The sequence below is a fragment of the Meriones unguiculatus genome, chromosome 2, assembly GCF_030254825.1.
Source record: "Meriones unguiculatus strain TT.TT164.6M chromosome 2, Bangor_MerUng_6.1, whole genome shotgun sequence".
NCBI lineage: Eukaryota > Metazoa > Chordata > Mammalia > Rodentia > Muridae > Meriones > Meriones unguiculatus.
The window spans coordinates 75,406,363-75,426,010 of record NC_083350.1 but is presented as its reverse complement, the minus strand read 5'-3'; the positions used below and the strand labels follow the sequence as shown (position 1 = coordinate 75,426,010).

Sequence of the window (19,648 nt, the reverse complement as noted above, 5' to 3'; positions counted from 1 at the left end):
AGGCCTCTCCCTTCCTAGCTTCAAGATCCTGAGCCAACATTCTCACAAAACACTCCTTACTCCATACCATGGGAATGGTGGTATTAACTTAAGGGTCTCAGATGGGAGTGCCAAAGGGACTCTTTACTAGATTGTTGGGGAAGAAAAAGTTTATTAAAAGAGTTATTAATAACACAGACAGAGACAACAAGGCTGTAGGGACTTGAAGAGAGTTCAGTCGCCAGTACTAGGGAAAGACAGCAAGGAAGAGGCTCTACAGAAAGGAAGGACATAAGAGTCCACAGGACAGAAGGAGGGACGTCTTCTTACATCTTTCTGAGCACAAACTTGCAGCCAGGTTCTCTTTTCCCACACAGGATGCAGGAAAGAAGAGGGGAACAGATACATGTCCGCCAGTCCCTGCTCCTACTTCTCCTGGCATCTCACAGTCTCAGCATGACAATACAGCAGATATCCTTGGCCCTGCATTGACCTTCGGCTACAAATAAGGGGCGGAGTTCCACACCGTAGCCAGGACTCACAAAGCCTTAGAAGAGTACGTGTCTGTATAACTATATACCATGTGTGGGGCTGCCCTTGGGAGGCTGGAACAGGAAGACCAGTTTCTTTCTTTTTTTGTTTTAGGTTTTTTTTTTTTTTTTAATTTTTATTAATTACAATTTATTCACTTTGTATCCCCTTGTAGCTCCCTCCCTCTTCCCCTCCCAACCCCACCCTCTATCCTCCTTCTCCACCCATGCCCCTCCCCCAAGTCCACTGATAGGGGAGGTCTTCCTCTCCTTCCTTCTGATCCCAGTCTATCAGATCTCATCAGGACTGGCTGCATTATCTTCCTCTGTGGCCTTGTCAGGCTTCTCCCTCCTCAGGGGGAGGTGATCAGAGAGCAGGCCAATCAGTGCATGTCAGAGACAGTCCCTCTTCCCATTACTATGGAACCCACTTGAACACTGAGCTGCCATGGGCTACATCTGTGCAGGGGTTCTAGGTTATCTCAATGCATAGCCTTTGGTTGGCGTATCAGTCTCAGAAAAGACCCCTGGGCCCAGATTTTTTGGTTCTGTTGCTCTCCTTGTGGAGTTCCTGTCCTATCCAGATCTTACTATTTCCCACTTTTTTCAGAACATTCCCTGCACTCTCCCCAAAGGTTGGCCATAAGTCTCACCATCTGTTGTGATATCCTGCAGGGTAGAGCCTTCCAGAGGCCCTCCATGGCAGGCTCCTGTCCTGTTCCCTCTTTTCTCCTTCTTCCGATGTCCATCCTCTTTGCCTTTCTGAATGGGGATTGAGCATTTTAGCAAGAGTCCTCCTTCTTGATTAGTTTCTTTAGGTGTACAGATTTTAGTAGGTTTATCCTATGAGTGAGTATATACTGTGTGTGGAAGACCAGTTTCTTTATATAATAACAAGACCTTGTTTAAATAAATACATATCTAAATGGAGAAGCAAATAAACTGAGTCAAGGTTGCCAGTTGAACAAGAGTGTAGCAGTCAAGGCTGGCCTAGGCAGCCTGGCAGCCTATATCTTTTCTCTTAGCTATGCCTCTGTTACATTTTATATTTCAGTTCAGCGGAGACACGAATGCACTGCTTAACCTGAGCATTGCGGGATTTTACAGAGGCTGGGAACACGGACTCTAGTCCCTCTAGCCCAGGTTCAAACTTCATCTCTAACCCTCAGTTACTGGGTGACCTCTGGTGAGTTAATGTCTCTGTGCCTCGCTTTCATCCTCTGTGGGACGGGATAGTAACAGTGGCTGCTGAGGATGGTGGCAAGGGTGAGCTAACACACATGGAACGATGGCTGAGGTCGTGAGTTTTATTTCACTAAGGCGCAGCGGAACCTCACAAACTGTATGAAGTTCTCGGGTCAGATCTGGTGGTGGAGGGGGACAGCACCTGTCCAGGTGACTGTCACGCTTATGTAACAGCCGTTCCACACGTATGTAAGTGGCTTGTGCAGCATAGTTTTAGGTCAACTTGACACAAGCTACAATTACCTGAAAAGAGGGGACCTTAATTAAGAAAAAAAAAAAAAAGCCTTCGTAAGATCCAGCTGTAAGGCAACTTCTTAATTGGTGATTGATGGGGGAGGGCCATTGTGGGTGGTGCTCTTCCGGCACTTGTGGTCCAGGGTTCTATAAGAAAGCAGGTGTAAAGGTTTTGGAGAGTAAGCCAGTAAGCAGCTCCTCCTCTTCCCCCGTTCCCCCCCCCCCATCAGCTCCTGCCTCAGGTGTCTGCTAGACACCTGTTAGAGTTCCTGTCCTGACGTCCCTCCATGAGGAGCAGTGATAGGGAAATGTAAGTGGAATAAGCCTTTTCTTCCCCAGCTAGTTTTTTGGGCATGGAGTTTCATTGAAGCAACAGAAGCCCTAACTAAGACATAGTAGTTACATGGAAAAAAATGAAGGGCACCAATGTTCTGATGTGCTAAAAATGGAAAAACAGAATCCACACTACTGATCACTCCCAAAGAAAATCCTTTTGACCATCTGAGAGCGTTACTAAAGTGCTAAAACAGAATAACCTTGAAAGGTTAATGCTTTGTTTTTAATGCTTTAAATAACTTCTAGATATGAGCCTGTTTGGTGGAAAAGGAAAATCATGAAAATGTTTTTTTCGAAAGAACAAGAAACCTCAGGAGCTAACTTTCCATGAACATAGCACATGGAAAGGTCAAGGTGCAGGGGCTAATTGGGAACTGGTGTTGACAATGAGCTTGGGTCAAAGGATGGACAACATATTTGTGCCTGCACAGACCAGGACAGTGTCTACCTCATCACTGCCAGCCTGGCCCCAGGAACTTTTTTTTTTTTTTCCTGAATCCCATGGAAGACTCATTATGGGCTCTGCAGAAGGACTCACATAGACCCTAGGTGGAAGGAAGGGTGGGGAGAAAGCCCTCAGGATGGCCTCGTCTCACGTTGCTTTGGAGAGAGGGGAAACCTCTGGGAAGTGACAGAAGGTCATCCTGTCTCAGTCCACAGGCATTCCACTACCATGCTTGGAAGGAAAAACCACAAGAAAGATCAACAAAGGGAAAAAAGCAACATGCTAGGGGCAAAAAGCAACGATCTGTGGTTGTTTTTATTTCTCATGGGACAGACTCTCTTGACAGCTCTTTAGTCCTGAAAGTGGGTCTGGAGGATGTGGAGCATGTGGCAATGGGAGTCACTGGGGCTTCCTGTCCTCGGCAGGCTCTCAGGCCAGCGAGTGTGTGCTGTGGACAGATAAGCTCATGGGCCGAGGGTGGGGAAGACAAAGTCTGGAGAGTTTAGTGAGCAGAGCAGACAGCCCTTCAGAGAGAGATGAAGCCAGAGCGAAGCCATGGATGGTCCTTAGAAAGCTGCCCACAGGCTCCTTCTAGGCTTCTGCCTTAGCGCAAGCCCACAGACCCTTCTGAGATGCAGCCGTTGTCAAACCTGATTGCAAGAGCCAAAACTGGTCCACAGAGGTGATGCAGAAGTGAGATTTGACCATGAGTCAGCTGACCCTGGGATGTGGGTCTCTTAGCACATGGTGCTGGCCTCGGACATGCCAGTGACTCAAGAGCAGAGTTTGGCTGGAGCACTCTCAACACCACCTTCAACTCAAAACGAGTTTTTCAATGAAACCAAAGGCTCATTATTCGCTGTCACCAAGCAGCTGCATTCCCTTACCAGGCATGCTCTCCGAACCGTCCTTTTCACTTCCTCTTCCCCCTCTCTGCTGGCTTTCTCATGATTATCAACTGACAGGGACAAATGAGCTCAGAAAACTGCACTGAGGGCACAGTGTCCTCTCCCTGGACCACTGGCTCACAAGGTCAGAACAACAAACACATCCCACTGCAAGGACGGTCCCTGGGGCTGGCAGAGGAGCAGGCTTGAGCTTGTGGCCTCCAGACTCCTGTCTGATGGGGCCAGCCTGGGGAGGCTGCAGATTGCAGAGGGAACACTGGGCAAGGACAGCCTTGAGGTAGAGGGGTGGCCTCCACCATGTGACAGGCACAGTTTAGAAGTTGCACCTCGAACACTACATGATCCTGGACTATTTTTCTACCTTGTTTTGAAATGATCTGGAATCCAGTACCTTTTCACTCGTTATTTTTAAAATGACAAATGTTACAGACACCGTCCTAATTGTCTTGAGGGGACAGGGGCCCAGCCTGTGAGTCATCCACATGTCGAATTTCTAGGTGTGCCTAGAAGAGCTTGTGTTCTTTCTCCCCTGATTAAAAACAGTTTAAGGATCATAATTTTAGGGTGTGGAGTCCCTTAGTTTAGAAATGATCTTGCATCCGACAGGAGAAATCATTTCACTCGAAATTGAAAACCTCAAACATAAAATTCTAAGTTTCTCTTCCCAGGGTGCAAAGGCAAAGCAGGACCCTCCTCTCCTCTGTTTAAAGCCTGTCTGTGTGAGTAGGGAGGAAGTCTGACAAAGGTCTGAGGAAAAGGGGGCTGCTGATGTTGGGGAGCAGAGCAGCATTCTAGAAAGAAAGAAAGACTTGTTGGAAGAAGAAAGACTTGTTGGAAGAGCTGCAGACTCTATTTGGAAATGAAAAGTTCATTTTTTTTTTAAACAGGAGGAAACACCACCCAGCACTGTCATCAGCTACATTTCTAAAGAAATAAACAATCTCAGAAGCATAACAATGGTAAATAAACTTCACTGGGTTCTCGCGTTAGGGTTTCTCTTTAGAGAAAGCTGTTTTCTAATTGAGCAGTCTGATTTTCTTCTTGGACAAATCGGACAGGTTTAGAATTATAGAACGCAGCTGGACAGATTGGGGAGACTGAGGCACAGAGGCCTGGAGGTTTAATCAATCCTACGATGCTGGGGAGAACCCACAGTCCTCAGAGTCGCCCGCCACCGTTTCAGGACCGGCCTGTGGGGTCGCCCTGTCCCTCCCCTTTCGCAGATCGTTATCTGGAGACCAGACTCCGCTGGTGACCCATTTCTGCGTCCCGCACCCACCTCCCCTCCGGCGAAACCAAAGGTCCTGACTTCTGCCGTCGGCCCCGCCGGTCTGCGCGCTCGGCTCCAGCTGGGCGGCCCGAGCGCGCCGCGCCAGCCTCTCGGGGGTCAAGTGCAGGTTGCGGCGCAGGGAGGCGGCGGGGGAGGGGCGCCGGGCCGCGCACCGGCGGGTGGCGTCCTCGCGGAGCTCCGCGGGAATGTGGGGCGGGTCCCACCGGCGCGGTGCGTCTGGAGAAACAGCGTCAGCCTGGGGCGACTTGCCGGTTTTGCTAACTGCGCTTCAGCAGGACCGGCCATCCCGTGGGCGCGGCCGGAATGGAGGGGGTCCGTGGCTACGGACCGCTCCCCGACATCCCCAGGCTTCCCACACTTCCTGCACTTCGGCTCTCTGGTGTGGGCCGAGCGCTGGTACTTGTCACATTATTTTTGGCTCAGGAGTGCATCTCACTCCTCGTCTGGACTGGGCCTAGACCGGACCGGATTAGGATTAACTCATCTCCCTGTGCTGGGATCCTGAACCTTCTTTCTGGCCAGTTACAAGTCAGGACAGGTGGGGAGGGCGTGGCCATCCCTTCTGCAGCCCTTAACCCCGCTTTCAGGTGTGTCCTCCTGTGTGAGGCTGTGCGGGGCCACAGTGCCCCAGCGCGCATTCCTCCTCCTGTCATCCCTCCATCATTTTCATTTCCTCGGGGCGCAAACCTCATGCAGAACCTCCCCAAACTCACAACCTTTTAAGGGTTGTCTTCAACATCCTTGAAGTCTCGCGTTCTTCACCTAAGAGGACAGTGTTGTGTCCTTTGCTCGGGAGTATGTGTTTGGGGGCCGGTTATACTAATGACAAAGATGAAAGCCTCTTGGAGCCGCGGCAGTTTTGACTTTAAACATGAGGCCAGTTAAGAAGGAAAGCAACAATAAATTCAGCCTAGGGCGCGACCTGGCACTAAATTGTCTCTTACAGTGTCCAGATTCTGGCCAAGTTGTCAGCTTGATGCCCCTCTTCTCCAGGGGCCTCCTCAGTCGTCTTCAGACCGAGTTGTTTTCCTTGGTTCCCTTTTGTTTGGCGGCCAAGTCGTCGCTGGGTGACTTTCTCCCATTTTCTGACTCTTTCCCAAGTTACTTAGGCATGACCAAAATAACACACTCACCACTTTGCTCGTCGCTAAGTTCCCCTAGTTGCTTCCCTAGTACACATTTTGAACCAGCTCCATCTCGGAACATTCTGTTCATTGCTTCCCCCCGCCCCCCCCGCCTGCCCCCACGTAATCTGGTGAAAGACGCCAGGGCTTGGTTTGAGCTGGACACAAGAGCTGAGAGAAAGCTGTTAGCAACCACCGAGGTGCTCTTTTTCAGGCCCCCTCCACCACGCAAGGCTGCCTTGCGTTCTGTATGACATCCCCTCAGGAGCGTTTAAGCCCATCAGGGTTGAGCCCAAGAGGTTGGAATGAACCCAAGAGGCACACACTGTGCCCAAGTAAATAGTGCAGAGAGACTGTACCATGAATGAACCGGCTGATCCGAGTACTAACCCAGTCCAAGGCTTCTTTTGCCTATATGGTTACCAATTACTCTCTTTCAGGGCCATGGGTGAGCAGTGCTGGTCTGGAGCTGGGAACCCTTTATCCAGACACTGCCACAAAGAGGCCCCCGTGACTGTGTTGTATCTTCCTGCTCTGTCAGAATCAGAAGGGAATGACGACACAGCTCCACGCACACCACACACTTTATGCTGCTGATGCTCTGGGCAATGAAGGCGATAGATCGCTCTCTTCGTTCAGCACACCGAGTGAGTACTTTGTGGAATAAGTGGTCCTTCCCAGGCCAAGGGTTCACACCTTAAACAGTTGATTCCAACTGCTCACTGCGTGGTGCAGGTCACAGGAAATGAGAAGGGAGAAGGGAGTGGGGGCTTTCCTAAGGACGTGAAGTTCTCAAAGCACGACTTTCTTGCTCAGTATTTTTGATTTTCACAATGGCAACAACGGGGAGAGGAATGTAACTGCCGGCGTTCTGCGTGACTTAGCCCTACGTCCAGTCCTTGCACGCGTGGTCTCATTTAACTCTTTCAATGTTTCAGCAAGGCTTAAACGGGCACCCCACCTTTCCAGATGATGTCCGAGAGAGGTTGTCTGACTTCCCCACGGTCACACAGCAATAGAACCCGTGACTTGAGAGAGCTGCTTTTGCCCCTATGCTTTCCTTTCTTCTGTGTGATTTCACACTGGAATGGCATTATCAAAGTAAGTCAAGATATGAGCTCGGGGCGGGAGCGGGGGCTGAAGAGGTGGCTCGGCAGTTAAGAGAGCCCAGAAAGAGCCCCACACTGTGCAGTTCACAAGCCCCAGGAACTCCAGCGCATCTGACGCCCTCGCTGGCCTCCAGGGACACTTCTACACACTGTGTGCACATACATGTAAAGAAAGATAAATAAAAACTTTAAGGAAAATTAAATTAGAATAATTATCATTAGTCATGGCTTTACAAGGTGTGCACCTAACTTTCAGTCATCTTGCGAGACAAGTGCATAGTGTCATGCCCAATTCAGAGGTCTCCGAATCATGCGAGGCTCCCTCCCTTCAAGTTTGTCAGGTGGCTACAGCTGCCCGTAAGAATGGCAAGAGCAGGGGAGGCAGGAGTTTTTGGATGCAGGTAAGGTTTGGATGGTGGAAGGTGGGAAGTGAAGGGATACCCACTTGGCAAACGGAAGACACAGAAGCCTCACAGCACTTACAGGAGGAATGAGTCTGGCTGACCTGGGATTCAGGTTAAGGACTGTGGCTGAGCCTGACTTCCTGTCTATTCATCTTTGACCCTGCCCTTACCCCCTGTCTAGCACAAAGCCTGGCAAAAATAAATGTTCAATAAATGTCAAGGTGGATTAAGTCAGCTGAATTTCCTCACTCAGCCCGAGACAGTCTCTCTTTGTGCTCTCCCTCTCTCCCATCACCGCTGTGGGCCTTGCCTCCCTCGCTGTACTCGGCTTGGTTGTGTTGGATTCATCAGCTTCTTGTCACAGGTGAGAGATGTTTATACCTGGAGAAACCGCAATGCTCATGAACCATGTCCCCAGGGAGACTGGATGACTGGAGACTTGGGAACAAACGTGTGGTGCTTCCTCCCTATGCCAGTCTCTCGGCCCTAATGCCATTGTTCACGCTCACCTGCTTAACTCACTGTGACGACAGCACATCCATGCTTCTTGTCAAGAAATACAGACCTCAGGGCTTGACGTCATTGAGAATTTGGGATGGAGCCCTCCCTTACTTCCAGGTGGTCTAGTTTTACTGTGTCACAGGCCTTTTGCAAACTGACCGTAGCCTGGCTCCAGTTGCCCCAGGCCGTACTCTCACACCCTTGATGTGTGAGGCTCTGATTTTCCTATCAAACCAGTCAAGGTCAATACTAACTCTCAACCAGTTCTAAGGTGTACACAGTTCCCCCTCTTTCCCTATTCACCCTTCCCCCTTCTGATTTTTCCCTTCCCTCTCTCTTTCTCTCTTCTCCCCTTCTCTTTCAGCTTTCTTGGAATTTTTTATTCTTCCTCTTAATCAGTGTGGAACAGGACCAAATTTAAGCATCAAACCCTACTCTTCTGAAAGTCCCATTGAGACCCGAGTGCAGCTCTAGGCCCTGAACCCCAAGAAACAAGCGTTGCTACACAGCTCCTAAGCAGGCTGTCCCTCAGGACACACCCAGGACACGTGGCCCCGAAGACTTCACTTGCTCTTCTGCTGGTTGGCGGGGTCTTAGAGAAGTCCTGAGGGAGTGTACCCAGCTCCAAGCAGCAGAGTCAGCTCAGGCAGGCTGCTGGTGCAATTGCAGGGATTTGACTGGTCATCCAAAAACGGAAACAGGAAGTGGTCTCAGGTGGAATACTGGTCTCCTGGATGCAAGTGCATACACTAAGCAGTTAAATGAGACCTACATGCTCTTCATGGCACAACCAGATTTAAACTTTCCTCACAGGCCAGGCCTCATGGCGATGTCAGCCCGACAGACAGTTTGAGAATTTGAAGTTACTGTGTTGACGCAGAGGCAAAAAACATCATAGAGGAGAAGGCTATGAAACAGCAAGTCAGTGACATAGAGAAAGGGAGGTGTCATTCTGATACTGAAAATGTCCCCTAAATGATGTTTCCTCTTCATTCACTGAGAACAGGAAACTCTTAGCAGAAGACACAGCAACGTGATAACTTTGTTGTTGTTTGCCTTTGAGATAGGCCTCACTGTGCAGCCTAGGTAGGCCTCAGCCTCACAACGCTCTTGTGTCAGAGGACTGTGAGAAGTCATATTGTAATGATCAATCATTCCAGCCCAATGTACTGTTTAGCAGGATGAGGACAGGGCTTCACATAACCTTCAAAGTCATGGTCTAGGTTTTCATTAACCCCTCATTAGCTGAAGAGATGGAACATGGGCAGACTCTTTTGCAGAGAGCAAGGAACTATTCCTAGAGTCTTCAGAGAGCATATGACAAGGTAGTCAAGCTGCCTGCATGGTGCTAGGACATCTGTAGGTCTAGAAATAAATACAATACCTGTGTGTTACTTCAAGCCTTTCATTGCAACTCTAAGAGGTAGGTGGACCATAATCCTCATGGCACCGAGTCTGTAGACAAAAGTCTTCAGAGTGATGGGGCCGTGTCCTGGCTTCAGAATTCTTAGTTCGGAATGGTGAGCTCAGGATCAGGGCAGATCCAGCTCCATCACATTCCTGCAACGAGGACTTCAGTTGGGCTTGCAGGTTGAATGACGGGAATCCTGCTAACATCTGAATATCGGGGTGAGGAGGTAACAATGGGCTGGTCCCTCACACCTGGAAATGATATTCTGCTGGCTCCCTGAAGCTCCCAGGAGAGGCGAAGGCTGCACCGTGAGCACAGCGCCTGTGAGAACCGCCTGTGAGGAGAGTTCAGGTCTGATCACTCCCACCACCATGTTCATTTAATTTGTCCCCACAGCTGTCTCTAAGTGGGGATAAGAATGGTGATTCATGAGTTGCTAAAGACTTCGGAGGAAACTTCCCTTACACAAACACCACTGATGTGGAATCGCTGTAGAAAACCAATGATTCAAAGTTGACTTTTATTGTGCTTTCAAACTAAATGTATTGTCACACCACATTGCTTTTATTTTCCTTCATTTGAGCATTTCTTTCCTTCTCTCCCCCATGTTCCTCCTTTCCCCTCCCTGATGCCCCCTTCCTTTCATCTGAAGACTCGTGTGAAATCTCAGTTGGAAGGTATAGGTTGAATATTCCTAACCCCAAACTCTGAAGTCTAAACAGTCCAAACCCTGAAGCTTGCTGAGCGCCACAGAGGTCACAGTAGATGGTGGCCTCACTTGACCTCACGGAGAGCCGTGGTCACAGCACAGGTGCATCTTTCATCATATAATACCCACATGCAGTGAGAGCTGTGTAAGTAAGGTATACGTTAAAAAAAAAAAAAAGCTGATTTCGGGCTTGAACTCTAGCATGAGATAGCCCATTATTTGTAAGCAATGTTCTTAAAAACACTTCTAATCCAGAGCATTTCAAGTAAGGGATACCCCAAGCCCACAGAACCACCACAGACAGCCACCATCACCATTCAGGTACATTTTTATTTTTCTTATACCAGAGTTGAATTTTGTCTTTTTATATTTGGAGACAGAGGCTAACTGCGCAGCCTGGTCTGACTAGAACTCACGCTGTGTGACAGGCTGGCTTCAAATTCATAAAGATCCAGCTTTTTCTTCCTCCTGAGAGCTCAGGCCAAAGGCCTGTGCCACACCACCTGGACTTCGAATAGTTTTAAGAAGGATTTTTTTTTTTAATCATTAAAATAGTTTCATTAAAAAAAAAATTCCTGCCAGGCATGGTGGCACATGCCTTTAATCCCAGCACTTGGGAGGCAGAGGCAGGCAGATCTCTATGAGTTCCAGGCCGGCCTGGTCTACATAGGGAGTTCTAGGACAGCCAAAGGTATACAGAGAGACCCTATCTCAAACAAACAAACAAACAAACAAACAAACCCCATAATCCCATCCCCAAAGAAAACATCTTTATATTTATTTATATTGAGAGATGGGCTTTGGGTGGGTATAGTCATGAGTCTGTATAGCTTTGGGCTCTTTATTTATTTATTTATTTATTTATTTATTTATTTAGCAGCCTGGGGGTTTGAATTCAGGATGTTGAATTTGCTGAGCTGTACACTTTGACCTACTTTAAAAATTTCGAGTAGCACTTTACAGTGCTGCAGTGTATTACAAATGCAGCAGGTGGGTGTCTATACATTTTCATCATTCTCCGAGTATCCTTTCTCAGGCATTTATGTAGGCTTCATTTGTTTTTTGAAATATTTAGTAACGTGTATATTTTGTCCAATTGAATAATCGTAACAGTCATGCAAGTCCTCCTCCTCTTAGAGTTTCACCCCTTCAAGTCTGTTTGAATTCTTTTCAGAATTTTTCAGAAATATGGAGCATTTAGACGTTTTCCAAGGCTAGCTAGTAGAATGTATTAACATTTAAAGTTCCTAATATTTTTAACAAAAAACCCATTTTAGGAATTCTTTCCTTCCTTCCTTCTTTCCTTCCTTCCTTTTTTTTCTTTTTTCCTTCCTTTTCTTTCTTTCTTTCTTTCTTTCTTTCTTTCTTTCTTTCTTTCTTTCTTTCTTCTTTCTTCCTTTCTTTCTCTTCTTCCTCCTCTTTCTCTTCTTCTCTGCTTCTTCTCCTTTTTCTAAATGAGCTAGGTTTCTCTCTAAGACTGGGATAGCTGAAAACATATTAAAGTATTATATTTTCATAACAGCAACACCAACATAGAACAAACCACACAGCCAAACGACAAAGACTTGCTGGGAGGTGCTTGCCCCCTACCAGCATTATGTAGCCACCAATGAGAATGCAGTGGAGTTCTGCCAGGTGAGTGGAAGGGATCTCCATATGGTTGTTAATGGAGACAATCTGCAGGCAATTGTGTGTAATGTATGATACCATGCCGTTTTTGGAAAACAGACAAGACAAAATGAAACAGAAACAAAACCCAAACGCTGCATAACGCAGACAGCCCAAATAGAAGGGCTAGCATACTTACTCCCTGGTCCGGAACTGGGTTGTGTTTGCTAAGAAACTAGCTCTTGTGGCTTGTTCGTCTTTTGGCCTGTTTATTTTCCAAAGAGAGAGAAAAAGAAGGCACGAAGTTGGATGGGTGTGGAGGTGGGCAGATCTGGAGGGAAATGAGAGAGGGGAAATAGTGGTCAGAATATACTGTATGGAAAAAATATTTTCAATAGAACAGGAAAAAATGGGTATCCAAATGATAGTTTTATTGGTAGGAAACCATTATTTCCTACCAATAAAACATTTCCCATATATCATGATAGCAAACATTTTAAATAGTCGGTAGACACGACCGTGACATGTCTCTAAAGTTGGCATCTTTAGTGTACAGAAGCAAAGCCAAGCACTGCTTCGGTCCTGGATGCCATGACTCTAACGCACCCTCCTTCCCACTGCAGGAGCTTGTGATCGGTCCGTCCGCTTCCTCACAGTCCACAGGGACGCTTAGAGATAGTCACTAGACCCTCCGGTGGATTCTCAGCTGCGGCCCCCACCTAACCCTCCAACTGACTGCCGGGCCCACCACCGTCCCCTCCCTTCTCCTGTCCTAACATGCTAACACGCTGTTCGGCGACTGACCCAGGCACGCTCTGACCTTAGGGTTCTTGCTCGTGAGCCAGTCTTCACCAGAATCTGTTTCTATCAGATATTTGTATGGCAGCCATCTTCATTTTCTGTAGCTATCTACCCCAAAGTCACCTTATCCAAACAGACTTTGTGCTGGGCCTCAAGCAGAGGCCAGGGCAGAAGGATTAGAAGGAGTTGAAGATCACACAGAGTTACTAGCGAGTTTGAGACCAGTAGGTGTCTCAAAAGAAAAAAAAAAAAAAAGTGGGAAAGGCATTTGGAGGACAGAGACAGATTCCCTGCAGAGAGACATTAATTACGGTGAAAACAGACTTTTCACAAAGATTGCTGTAAGGTGGAGGAATATCACTAAATTGTGGGAAACAAAAAAATAGACAGTTTAGGATGAGAACCCAGTCAAAACTAAAGACGATGTAAATGACTGCCAAGGGCTGCTGAACAGTCAGGCATGTCGCCTGCTTTGGGACTGTCACCCCAGATCAGATGTTCTAAACGCGAACAGCCAAGCCTATGATTTCCCACGGCTTCGAAGGGAGGAAGACTCTGGTTCATTACCCTAAAAAAGGAGCCTGCACCGAGTGCTGCTGTTCTGTGGCCATGTCTGTGAGGGCTTGTTCTGTGGCCGCGTCTGTGAGGGCTTGTTCTGTGGCCGCGTCTGTGAGGGCTTGTCTTGCTAACAGACATAGGAGGGCCAGCCCTCTGTGGACAGCATGGTCTCCTTCAAGCACGCCACCAGGCAGCCATCCAGTTTGGCTGAACTTCCTCAGCTAGGAGTAAGTTCTGGGATCGGAGGTAACGCTGCATAGAGTAGCAAGCAGGCCTGCCTTCCAGTTCCCAATTGAGCGCCTGCGCTGACGTCCCGATGGCCTGTAACCCGAAAGCTGAGTAAGCCCATTCCTCCCCGGAGGTGCTTTGGGGTCACAGTGTTTCATCACAGCAACAGAAAGGAAAGAGAACTCCTAAGGATCCCAAACCACCAACCAGTTCCTAAGATGCAAGCAGAATACGTTGAATGAAAAAAATGCTTCAGACGTCGCTGGCCACAACAAAGCAGTGGACATGACTGTGCGCCGCAAACAGCAGCTTGTAGGGAGGCCAGCTGCTTATCTCTGCATGAGATGCCGGGCACACCAGACTCCGCACAGCCCAAGCTGCTGGTGTAGCTCCTATCTCCTTTCACTTTTTCTTATTTATGTTGCCCAACGTTGCGGTTATAATTATTTCTGAAAGCTACAAAAATCTTTCAAGGCCGACACACCCACGTTTGTCAGTTCTGGGTTGTGTCACGTAGAGTACGTACCGCTTGGTAACCATTGGAATTAGAACAGCTCCTATCAACACGTCCCCCTGATGCCGTTAGGATTAGGGAGGTGTTTGGCTGGGCTCCGTCACGGCCATACTGGAGCTGGCCAGAGCCTGAGTGCCTGCTCGAATCTGGATTTTCAGTGGGCTTGGACAGAATGCGGGGGCAGTTCTTAGACCGTCCTCTGGGAAACCAGAGACAGGAAACATATCACGCAATGTCCTATTAGCAGAGGACAAGACCGCTTGGTGGCAATTAATCTAATCCTTATGGCTGAAAAGAGGTGTCAGCCAAGTTGTCCGGGCCTGCTTGCTTCTTCTGGAGGAAACGTTATCTGGATTTGGCTTTTTATCATTTTCTATATTAAATCCAGCTTTACATTTTTGTGTGTGACATGCTCTAAGCACATTGCCTCATGCCGTGAGCCTAATTCCAAATAATCACAACTTCAAGGCCAAGTCTGCAGGACACCACCTATCTGTGTGTTCACAAACGTCCAGCTCTGACTCGGAACCGTGTTTGTGGATATGCAGTTGCTGGATAACAACCATCATTTAAAGCGTCTAGAATACGTTACTGGTAGACAAAAGGGGCCTTAAACTCTTCCCTCCTGCATTCTCTCTTTGACATTCTTGTGGTGCTCCTCTGTGCGCTCTGGAGGTATGTAACCAAGATGGGCACTGTCCTTAGGCTTTGAACCCCTCCACAGGGTAAACACCTCAGCCCTTAGCTTAGTACAGCTAAGTACTCGATAAATACTGGTCAGCACAAACCCAGAACACAACTCGGAGTTTTGCTGACAGAGATTTCCGCATCTACAAAGCGAGCGGGTCAAGAGCTTCCCAGGTGACCAACTGACCCAGTTGAACTGGGCTCGAGGGCCTCCCGGGCCATGGAACTTAAGCACTCAGCGCTTTGGGGATCTCGATTCGCACCACCTGGAGCAGGGTGGCAATCTGAATGCACACCCTGAGCCGTGCCTCCTCTACCTGTGTTTCCTTCAGAGATGGCATTAGTATTTCTATGGTGTACTAACCTGGGATACTTAACCAGAACTTTCAAAGTCCGGCTAAGGTGTCCCTTCTGTGAAATCTCCCTGGACGGCATCCTCCAGTGCCAACAGATAGGTTCCCGATGGCTAGGACTGGCTGTGGCTCTTTCCCCGTATTCCTGAAATCCCAAGGGCTCTGGAGGTCGGAAAGAGCATATGCCATTTATGTGGCTGTCAAGCCTGACCTTTCAGATAGTAAAGGCCCTTATTCTCTGCCTTCCTTCCTTCCTTCCTTCCTTCCTTCCTTCCTTCCTTCCTTCCTTCCTTCCTTCCCTCGCTCTTTCCCTTCCTTCCTCTTTCCTGATGGACGTTGAACTTAAGACCTTGTGCATGCTAGACAAATATTCACTCTACCACTCTAGAACTGAGCTATATCCCTAGTCTGATCCCTGCTTTGCATGTGCATGCATGCATGAGCATGTGTGTGTGTGTGTGGATATGGACACATGTGTGTGTGTTGTATGTGTTCCTGTGTTTGCAAATGCACATGGGAGCCAGAGCTTGACTTCAGTGTCATTCTTGGTTACTTCCTGCTTTACTTTTTGAGACAGAGTCCCTCACTGACCCTGGGGCTCAGCAGTTAGGCTAGACTGGCTGGACAGCAGGTCCCAGCGATCCTCTGACTCCCAAGCACTGGAACTGAGCTTTCACTCAAAAACCTGGATTTTCAGGTGGGGCCTGGGGTTGAAACGTGGGTCTTGAAGCTTGCATTAGCAAGCACTGTATCTACTGAGCCATTCTCTCCCACCCCAGGCCTCTTCGCTTTGTGCTTTTAATTCATCTTACATGTGTGTGCCACAGGAAGATACTCATGTGTTGATAGCAAAAAGTTAATAACTAAAACTAGAATCCACTGTGACTGTCACTGGGATGTGCATCACCCTCTCTGAGGAAGTCACTGACTGTACGCCAGCGGCTTCTGCTGAGGGAGAGGGAAGCTGGCTCTAGCTCCGCAGGTGGACTCTTTTCCGCCAGGTGGAACCAAGGGTATCTCTCCTAGCTGCTGCAGCCTTTCTTCTCTAATACGGGGGCAATCACGTCTGTCCCGACACATGTCACAGACAAATAAGAGTCGCCATAGCTGTGCCTGCCCTTGGCTATGGACCCCAGCGTGCTTTCAGTGTTTCTCTCTGCAAGGACTGCCCTTCCCGTCGCTAGCACTTAATAAAGGATGTGGGATGTCAGTGTGCGTGGTTAGTCAACAGGACGAAGTGAGGACCCATCTTCCGTATCGCACCTTATAAGTCAAGGCAGATGTGAACTCATCTTCAGTGAAATTCCAGGAGGAAGCCGGAATGTGGCCAGGGAAATGTCGCTGCTACCACATAGTCTGTGTGTGGAGGCTGGGTCACAGTTGAGCAAGGCTGAGAGGCCCTTCAGTGTAGAGCAGAGCAGCATCTAGGGCTGCTGAACAGAAGCCCCACAGAAAATCCACAAGGAGAAACCAGTTGAGTCATTCAGAGCAAAGCACCATTTCTCTTCAGTCTCTCCTCACTGCAAATCGAGCCTCTGGCAGCAAATTAAGGGGAACCAATTGCATCAGCACTAATACCAAGGTGAAAAAACTTGGAACAAAGTTTGTTTATTACCATATATTGAAATACGTAACATCAGAGTGGCTCTCTCCAAATGACCCTTCCCTTTGGCTTATAATGGGGGACACGGAAAATTGGTCACATTTGGTAAGATACGTATATATATTCGGTGCTGGAGATCAAGCCCACGACCTTGGACAGGCCCTGCAATCACTTCACCTTTGAACTACATCCTACATCCAGAGTTTTTCCTTCTGACATCCAGACAAACCAGGGGGTATCTGCCACCCTGGATCACGTGACTTGCAGGCATCAGTAGTGCCTCTCCCAAGTGTAAAAGCTTAGCATTGTAATTAAAGCCGAAAGAGGCCTTTGACTTTCTTGATTGGTGTACAGTCTTCCTTCAACACCCTTCGCAGGCCGTCAGCCACCTCCTCCTTGAATGTGCGTAGAGCAGGGGTGTCTTTAATTCCCAGGCGAACTTCCTCTTCCAGAAATTCCACTTTTTGAACATTTCTGATATTGGCTTTTTTCTTACTGTAACTTTCACTTCCAAATTTTACTTTCACTTTCTAGAATTTTTGAAAAACCACAGATGCGCTGTCTTTTCTACCATGACTCCATGTGCTAGGTGTGTGTTTGCCTACAATGAACAGAAGACCCTATAAGATAGTTACAAACATGGGAGTTTGCTGGGGTTTTTTGTTTATTGGTTGTTTTTTTTTTTTTTTTTTTTTTTTTTTTCACAAGGCAAAACTGGGTTCTCAGGATGGCAGTCCCTTGGTCACAACTCTCAAGCACACAGGCATCTTCTGCCTATCTGCATTCCATTTTAACAGTCCCCACATTGGAGGTCATGATTATCACCTCTTCCACGTGGGTTGGCTGCTGTGTGCTGAGGAAGCAAAAAGGAGAAGGAAGCCGAGAGTGAAGGATGTGCCCTTCTCCTCGTGTAAAGAATTACAGTTTCCTGATGTTCTAATTACTGTCACTTCTCCAGAGCTATAGCAACACTTGCGTTGAGGAACAGGGGTAGACATGAGATTCTCTGCCTGGGACCTGGGTGGGACCTTCCTGGTGTCAAAGGGCCTCTGTGGGTAAGAGCCTGAAGCGAGGCAAGCCTTAGGGACAGAACCTGAATGACCAACGCTTAACACTGCTTTCAGCTCCCCCCTGTAACTTTCCTCTTCGATGCTGAAATACACCCAACTCCTTCACCTAGTTTTCCATCTGCATTTTGGCCTCCTGTGATGTGTGCCTGGCACTCAGCCTGTCTTCTGATGTGCCTGGTGCTGGCGCTGATCAGTGGGACTATTCCCTTATAACTGTACTCTGCATTTTCCATCCATGCTGTTGGCTCCCGTGGCAATCATGTCACGGGAGGCCTCTCAGACACGCTGTGGTCAATACTTCGGTTTTCTAGGGAACTGCCCACTAGGCGTACCTTCTGTCCATTTGTCTGTGTAATGGTCTTTTTCTTTAAACCGCCAGTGAAGCCTACAATGTGCTGATTTGGGGAAACCAATACTTTAAAATACAGTGAGGATTTATTTTGGTTAATCTTAAACAGCTGTTGACTAATGAAATATGTTAGAGGACTAAACCATGGTTTCTATAAAGGACTTTTAAAATTTTTCTGTAAAACCCACAGGTAGTATTGATATATTTATTACCACATGTGGATTTAGAGAAAAACTGTCACCTCTTTATGTTTCTTTTTGGTTTTCCTAAAACACTTTTTTTCCTGGTGCCTTATTGTGTGCTACCATAAGGCCACACCAAATCAAATTGATTTATGTTGTAACAGGGTTAAAAGTAGAAAGCAAGGTACAATGACTTTAGTATGCTCAACAATAAGTGTGAAATGGAAATACACATTTTCAAGAAATTTTAGGAAACACGGAATTCTGGTACTGGGGCACTTTTTGGTCTAAGGCATTTTTTTTTTTTAACCTGACAGGCTTAGTGTGTCTTAAACGTTGAAGTGTTAACGTTTGTGCCCTGATAGTTGTGTTCAGTTTGGGGGATCCACCATAGATCTAGTTATCTCCAAGGTTGTCAGAAAGTACTGATTAGCCCAGTAAATGATTTCAATTCACTTTGTATATACACAAATATTAGAAAGACCTGGATTAATAGATGACAGAACGTGGGGGAGAGTTCCTATTCTGAAAGTTCATATGCAGAATAGAATGCCTTGCACGCAGGGTATCATGAATCAGAGTTACATACTGGAACGTGGCTTTGTAACCATTGCAATCACTCAGTAGCTCAGTGAGGAGAAGGGTTTTAAGGCCTGTCAGGAATACATTCTGAATATTAGAATTTTTTTTCACAATCTGCAAGACATTATTCTTGTTGAATCTGTAAGAAGCCACAAGATGGTGTCAGAAATATTTATTTCATAAAATTTGGGAGGAGCAATCCTTGCATCCCGAAAAGAACTAAGTTGGTTTCCAAACTGACACACAGACCTGGAAGGATCATGTGTTTGTGGACTTTTAAAAGCTTGCTGTCATCCTCGGAATGTGAACATGATGGCATTCCATGAGTTACGCCAACGTGTCAAAATGGATACATAACATAACGATTTAAAGAGAAGCAGAGCTTGAAGTAATGCTGTCCATGATGTTTTCCATTATATACAATTTGTGTACAGCACTGAGAGTAGAAGAACATACAGCCATGTCGTTAAGAATGTAAGGCTTTGGGTCATCTCCATGCCTCTTAGGAGTAAGGTGGTGGCACATTTCTGACTGTGGGTAAGTGTGCAAACAGCAAGTTCCACCCTTAAAAGGCATGGAAAAATGAAAACAAACCCAAAGCCTTTCCACACACTGGAAATTAACTAAGGGCACAGGATGGCTGGAGAAGCCTTTACATTTGAAAAGCTGCTGACACTGGGTAAGAAACAGAAGCAAGCACAGGGGGACTCTGGAGTTGTGGTCCCTGTATCCAGGGGTGACAGAAGGGACAATTTGGAAGGCAGGCAAGGAAGCATGTCCTTGGCTCCAGCCTGAGGATGAGATGGTGGTGGCGGAGACTGCATGAATTCAAAACAAGACAAGAGGCTGCTCAAACCACACAGAATCTTGACCGACCTCAAGCCTGG

The 19,648-nt window shown here is 47.5% G+C and overlaps 1 long non-coding RNA gene across 2 annotated transcripts; it reads left to right on the top strand.

Annotated features, from left to right (window-relative positions):
• The first annotated feature begins 218 nt into the window (after nt 1-218).
• Nucleotides 219-4,621, top strand: LOC132652151 (uncharacterized). Of its 2 annotated transcripts, none has more exons than XR_009589635.1 (3): nt 219-535; nt 1,564-1,695; nt 4,565-4,621. It is a non-coding gene; the product is annotated as an uncharacterized LOC132652151 (long non-coding RNA). The 2 variants fall into 2 exon arrangements; XR_009589634.1 differs by lacking the exon at nt 4,565-4,621 and adding an exon at nt 2,219-2,418.
• The last annotated feature ends 15,027 nt before the right edge of the window (nt 4,622-19,648 follow it).